The following is a 6,494-nucleotide window of genomic DNA, read 5'->3' on the forward strand; positions in this document are numbered from 1 at the left end:
GTTTACGCTCATCTCTCAGAGGACGACCCCTCCGATTGGTCCCCTCAGTAATTCCCCCCCCCCCCCCCCCTTCTAATTAAGACGACAGCGTCTCCGCACAATTAGTCTCTGTGACAGCCCCATCGCCCCACTTTTACTTACTTGCAAATGACACAGTAATTTGTGCTAGGGGTGAAAAATGAATCGCAAACGCCCCTTTTTATTCACAATAACTACCTCCCCCCCCCCCCCTTTTCTTCCTCCTCCTCCCCGAAAACCTGGGACGCCCGGGTAAAGGGACAATAACCCTTGCGGTCCGTGATCGTTTCCTCGGCATTGTCGCCCCGGCCGCCGGGGGTAAATATTTATCACATTTAATAACACGGCACCGGTGCCGGCTGTGTAGGCAGATTGCCGGTTTTGTCTTCTCTGATGGGGTCCTAGTTGGTGTCAGTCTCCAGTGAAACCCTAAACTAGCTAATCCATTTGTTTGGGGGGATATCCGTTTTTTTTTTCTGAATTGTTCTCACGCGGTTTTTCTGTAGCTGGGATGTGAGCGAAATCAACTCACTTTGTGAAGGGCTGGTGGATGGTGGGGGTGTGTGTGTTAGGAGGGGGGGGGGGGGGTGTGGTAGAGAAAGACGAATAACAGGGGTGTGAGGCAAGGGTGCGAGACGGTATCTTAAATTTGACAAAGTGAGTAAAATGTCAAAAATGAAATTTGTCACACGAAAAAAAAAATGTCACTTCTGTGTAACCACGCGCTCAAAAATGAAATCACGGATCATTTTTGTTTTTAAATTATGCAACATCATAACCCGTATCATGTTGTCTGTTTTTTTGTGAATTTTTAACTCGACAATACTTTCGCCTCGTTTATCATTGGATCTTGTTCGCTTTTCAGACAGCGTCTTGACCCGAACTTCATTATTTAAACATAAATGATCGACCAGCTTTTAGACTAGTAAATTACGTGTTTGTTTCCATGGAAAGGGTTGGTTCAATGATGAACTAGCTAAACGAACAAAGCTATAAGAGAGATAGCTTAATGAATATAATCTGGATTAATGTCTATCGCTACCTATTCATCGTACATCGTATAGTTAAGATTCAGAAGGGTTATTACACTTATTCTTCTTCATTGTTGTTAATTTATATTGTTGGGTCGGATTTTTCTCAAACACAATTAAGTATTACTTATGCTAACATGTAAAGCGCTACTTAGGCAGTTGATTCCTATTTCAGCCTTCATTTCTTTTTGGATTTACTTCCATAGCCTTTGCCCATGCTAGATCAAACTACAAAGGGCCCAGTTACTTCCAAGAACAAACTACAAGACAGTAGTTGCTTGTTTTTGTAGTCTTCTCTCTTAAATGGGTTGATGGCCTCAGCTATCTAGTCTCGTCTGTGTGGGGGCTCGAACTCGAGACGTTTCTGTTTCGCAATCATGAGCTCTACCGACCCGACCACGCCTACCCCTGTTATCACACAAATCGATTGGTTACCAAGTAAGAAACACTACTAACCAGTGCATTTTATGAATGTTTAACAAATAAACTAAAACTATAATATATCGGGGTTCGGTTCAGGGGTTTAGCGCAGTATCACGTCCAAACTTAAAGCAAGATGGTGCTCTAAAAATCTTCTAAACGTTTGACTGAGCACCCTACAGAAGTAACATTTACCACACGCTACTCACACTTCTGATTTCCAGATATCTGACTCCACTCAGCAAATCAAAGAAAGAGGGGGCCTAAAAGTGTACACTTGATGAAATATATGAATATGCCAATGTTAAACAAATTCATTGTTTTTCTTTTAATCCGTCAACTAATCTTACTAAATCGAACAAGAAAACAACGATCGTGTCAGGTGTTTTGAAATACTTAGCTTTCTGTATTTATCTTTATCTTGAACTCTGACCTTCCAGCGTTGCGAAATTTCCTCTGTCTGATGCTCACTTAGCCGTCCGCTGAACAAACCCATTTGTACAATTGCGCAACCGAGCGTGCTTTTTACCCCATTGGCATTTAAATCCCAGACAGGGGAATATTCTTTTTTTTTTACATTTTATTTTAAATTTTGTTTTCTTCAAATGTCGCAGCGTTCCTAATGCAAGGAAACGATAAGTCCTCACTCGCCCCTAAAGCAATCAGTCACGGAAATTGCCGAAAATCGCCGATTAACTGTGCTGTAAAGACGCCATTTTGCATTCCGCTATCGCCTGTCTCGGCGTTGTTCTCCCCCCGCCGGAAATGGGAGTCGGGCAGGCTGCAGGATCTATGTCATTTGTCCGTGGGTTGATGACCGGGGATCGCCATTTAGCCTGACAATCAGCCTTTTAGACTGATCTATGCCCGGGCATTTAAAGACACCCCTCGGCGTTCGCCGCGCGCTCTTTAAGGCAACACACCCCAACCTTAAAAGACAAGACACGTCCAACAGCCGAAGACATTCACAGGTCTCCTAACAAACGGCGATGATCGTTGTTTGTTATAGATCTCTCTTTGCTTTTCCTAGTGTGTCTCCCCCCCCCCCCCCCTCCTCCGTGGTTAAAGATCCGTGTGAATTCGACACGATTTACGAGTGTTCAAATGTACGATTCATTCAGCGGTTCTCCACGTTTGAAAAAAAAGGGCCCGAAAGGAATTAATCCAACCAGGACAACAACAAATGGCTTGTCCGTTTTTTTCAAAAGCTCTGTCTAATATTACATTACCCCGGGCGTGGTTAAGGAATGGAACTGGTTTTTTTTTTTCAGCCAGTGATAGATTTTTGTTTGCTTTTCACATTGGCTACAAATGCTTAGATGGCGAAAGAGGGGGGGGGGGGGGGTTGGGATAAGTGAAGGGGTCGCAGTTGTTAAACTACGTGTTTCGATGTCGGTTTTTCTTTTTCGTTTTTTTACTAACTAAAATACCGCGTAATGCAACTGAACACCGTTAATTAATCGACAGAGTCATCCCAGTATTATCTGCACCGCATTACACAATATAACGGGAAAAAAATCCAGAACGCTTTTATTTCGGGAAAAAATAAGTTGATGCAAGAAGTTATGACATAATACAGCAACTTAATTGGAAAAAAATGGTTTTTATTTTTTTTACATTTAAAAAAAAAAATAGTTATTTATAGTTAAAAATATTTAAAAATTGTTTTTTTTTTTTTAAATATTTTGCATAACTAACAAATTTGTATTACAAATGGGACCATTCACTTAAAATAATATAATCAATGTACAGGTTAAAGGTTACGTGATGTGTTTATTATTTTCACGTTTGTTATTTCGGCGGTACCGCAAGACCCACGACAACATCCCACGACACAATCCCACCACACCATCCCACGACACCGCCCCACAGCGCTATCCGACACCATACCACGACAACATCCCACAACACCATCCAACACGATCCCACCACACCATCCCACAACACCACAGCAGCTGTCGCGCTGCGTTTAAATTTGTACCCTGACGTCATTGATGTAGGCTCCAGCCCGTGTTCCACAAGACACATCTCTTTTTCTCAAAAGCGGTTATCACGTGACTTATTGTTACAAAGAGTCACGCGCTCGTGAAGCGGTAAACAAAAGCAGAATTGTGCAGTAAATAGATCATGTATCGATTGAGGGGTTGAGAGAGGAGGGGATGGGGGGGGGGAGGGGGGTTCGATCAACGCGCGTGTCTTTTAAGATCTAAATTGGTTGAGAAGAGATGGAAAATGATCCGCGGCAGATGAGACTCGAGAACTGGGGTCAGCAACCCGTCTAGGAGAGGAAACTCCAAAATTAAAGAACTGCTGTCTTGGAGATTGCTTTTTTGGGTGGATAAATGATATATAAGGAAATTTACACAAAAAAGAAGTTGAAGGAGTCGACAGGATTTATAGTCACCTCACCGTGTTAAAGCGTAATGCTTCATTTTATTGGATGAAATTTTAAATAAGAACGAAAAAGGAGAAAATGTTATATTTCATACAGACGATACAGTTCTGCTACAGCGTGGTGACCAACCTTCCCTCTAAGGGTAGAAAGCTAGTGTGTAGAGAGTATTTTGTGTGCGCGGTGTTCTGAAAGTATTATTCAAGGATATGAGTCTTTTACAAAAGGATTGCGCGGCAGTTCAAAATTACTGCGCGGCCGCGCAACCGCGCAGCTTAGAGTCGTCAAAGCCCGCTGATTGATTTGTATTTTGGTCCTAAAATAAAATCTTAACCCTAATCCTACCTCGGTTTTCTCGAAAAACTGAAGACCGCAGGGATGTCTTAGGAGACGAAAAAATACACCATCGGAGACCGGACAAAATGGAAGAAGGTGGTTGAGTCCACTATGTGTAAAGAAGACTCTATTCCAGAGGTTCTCAACCACTGTGGATGCTCATATGAAACTGGTGGGGTTCGGTAACTCCGAAAAGATTAAGAACCACTGTTCTATTCGCTAAAACCAACTTTTTGGATAAAGTTTAATAAAAGTTATCGAGGCATAAAACATACCAGGCATTATCAACAGTTTACGCCAACGAAACCGAAGAAAATATATACTTTTACTAGTGTCCGCCCCCCGGAAAATTTAGTCCGCTCCCCCCGAAAATTCTAAGTGTGAAAGAAACACTGATTATCTAGAGCTGGTACTGCTGAAACCAAGTACTAATCCTAACCTCTGCTTACATTAAAAAGGTTAAAGTTAATGTTTTGCCGTAACTGTTCTCTTGATAAGTGGGTGGGGCAATTAAAGTTTAATTGATAATTGGACTACTTAAACGGCATGACAAGTCAATTACACCTGCGTTACTGTGTTACGTGACTTGTATTTGGTGTAAGGAGTCCTATGACTAGATATATGGATAATTGATGGGGGTTGAGGGGTACCCCGTGAAAAAGTTTAATTGGGCTACTTGAAATAGATTACGATATTTTTTTTTTTACAAATGCGATTAGATTTAGACTAGGAGGTAGTCTATGGGCATGGCTGTGGGCAAATTTGATGTTCTCGTCAAAATTCTAGCTATAATGAATATGTAGTGATATGTAGGTCTGACTAATTGCCGAGAACCAACACAACACTTATCCAACTCTTACAAAACTCGCATCACGGGTGTGAGGGGGGGGGAGCCCTTTTATCCGCGCTCCCCTTATTGACTGATGCTTTCTATCACCTCGCTTGCCCTGGGAACGGCTGCCCCCTTGTAGTCAAGCAAGCCAAAACTACTTCGTCTTTAAAACTTCGGCCCTCCGTGTGGAGTTAACCCTTCACGGAGCGACGTCCCACCCAGCTATGATGGCGGGCATGCGCATCAAGCCACGCAGAGGCGGCCAATGAAGAAGCGAGGCGCGGTTCAAGACCGCCCCCTCGGCTGTTAACAGACGTCGGCTGGGATAAGATTGGCATTCGCAGACGACAAGGTTTGTGTGTTAACTCTTTACGTCACGGGGAAAAAAAAGGGATCAACCATATTGGAATATAACTCAACTTACTTTAGGCAACTAATTTTTTTTATCAAAGAACTTTTTACCGCCTGTAGTTTCATATATTCAGTTTTCATCTCTTTGTATTTGGAAATATATCGCTTTTGAAGTGTTTTGCATAGCTTCAACTAAATCAAACTTAAACATTCAAACATCAAAAAGAGGGCATATAATGTAGGTCTATATTATTAATTTAGTTTATAATATATAGTAGTTATTGTTCCTAACCTAGATGTGTAAACGTTTTTAAAATGTGTATGTTGAAGACCTATTTTACATTTCGCAACTTTCAGTAAAAAAAATTTAAGATTTGTGAAGATACTAAACAAGACTACTAAGTATAGCAATATTTCATTATTTATTTTTTCTCACAAAAGAAGAACTGATGGGATATTGCTTACAGTGGACTTCTTTGTTTCAACAGACACAACATCTTAGGACGGTGAATCATTTTCTAATCACGTCTTCAACGACAGACTGTGTTTTCAACCGCGGACTACACCAGCGGCATCGACTTCTCTGCAAAGCATTCATTAAATTCTAAACAAAGTCCAACCTTAAGATCAAGTCTACAAAAGTAGCCATTGAATTGTGCTACAAACATACACCAAAAAAAAAATAATTTAAAAAACTTTTTTTTTCCAGTTAGGGCGATCTGTTAAAATGACGAACCAATCAGCATCGAGCTCGTGAGCGCCGCCGGCCCCGCCCACCGAACGAGCTGACGGGAAAGATAGTGTTAACAATCCGCGACATCTTTATTTCAGTCGCGAATCTCGGCCGAGGTACAATACATTCACGCAGTGAGGACTAACAGTGCTCGGAGATTTTCGCCTGATAGACAATTTTTTTACAAGTTTTCCGTGAATAGTTGGTGTTTATTTTTTTTTTTAGTGCTGGTTTCTGTGCATATGTGATCTCGTTTTAGAACTTTGATAATTGTTTTAAAAATTAGACTTTGTGGATTTCATTAGATAGGATCAATCTACAATTAATCTACATGTGTTTAAATTTTTAATTTTTAAATTTAAATTTTAAAAAAGGCCTATA

Source organism: Physella acuta, unplaced genomic scaffold (assembly GCF_028476545.2).
Source record: "Physella acuta isolate Inbredline_101_S28 unplaced genomic scaffold, ASM2847654v3 ptg000391l, whole genome shotgun sequence".
NCBI lineage: Eukaryota > Metazoa > Mollusca > Gastropoda > Physidae > Physella > Physella acuta.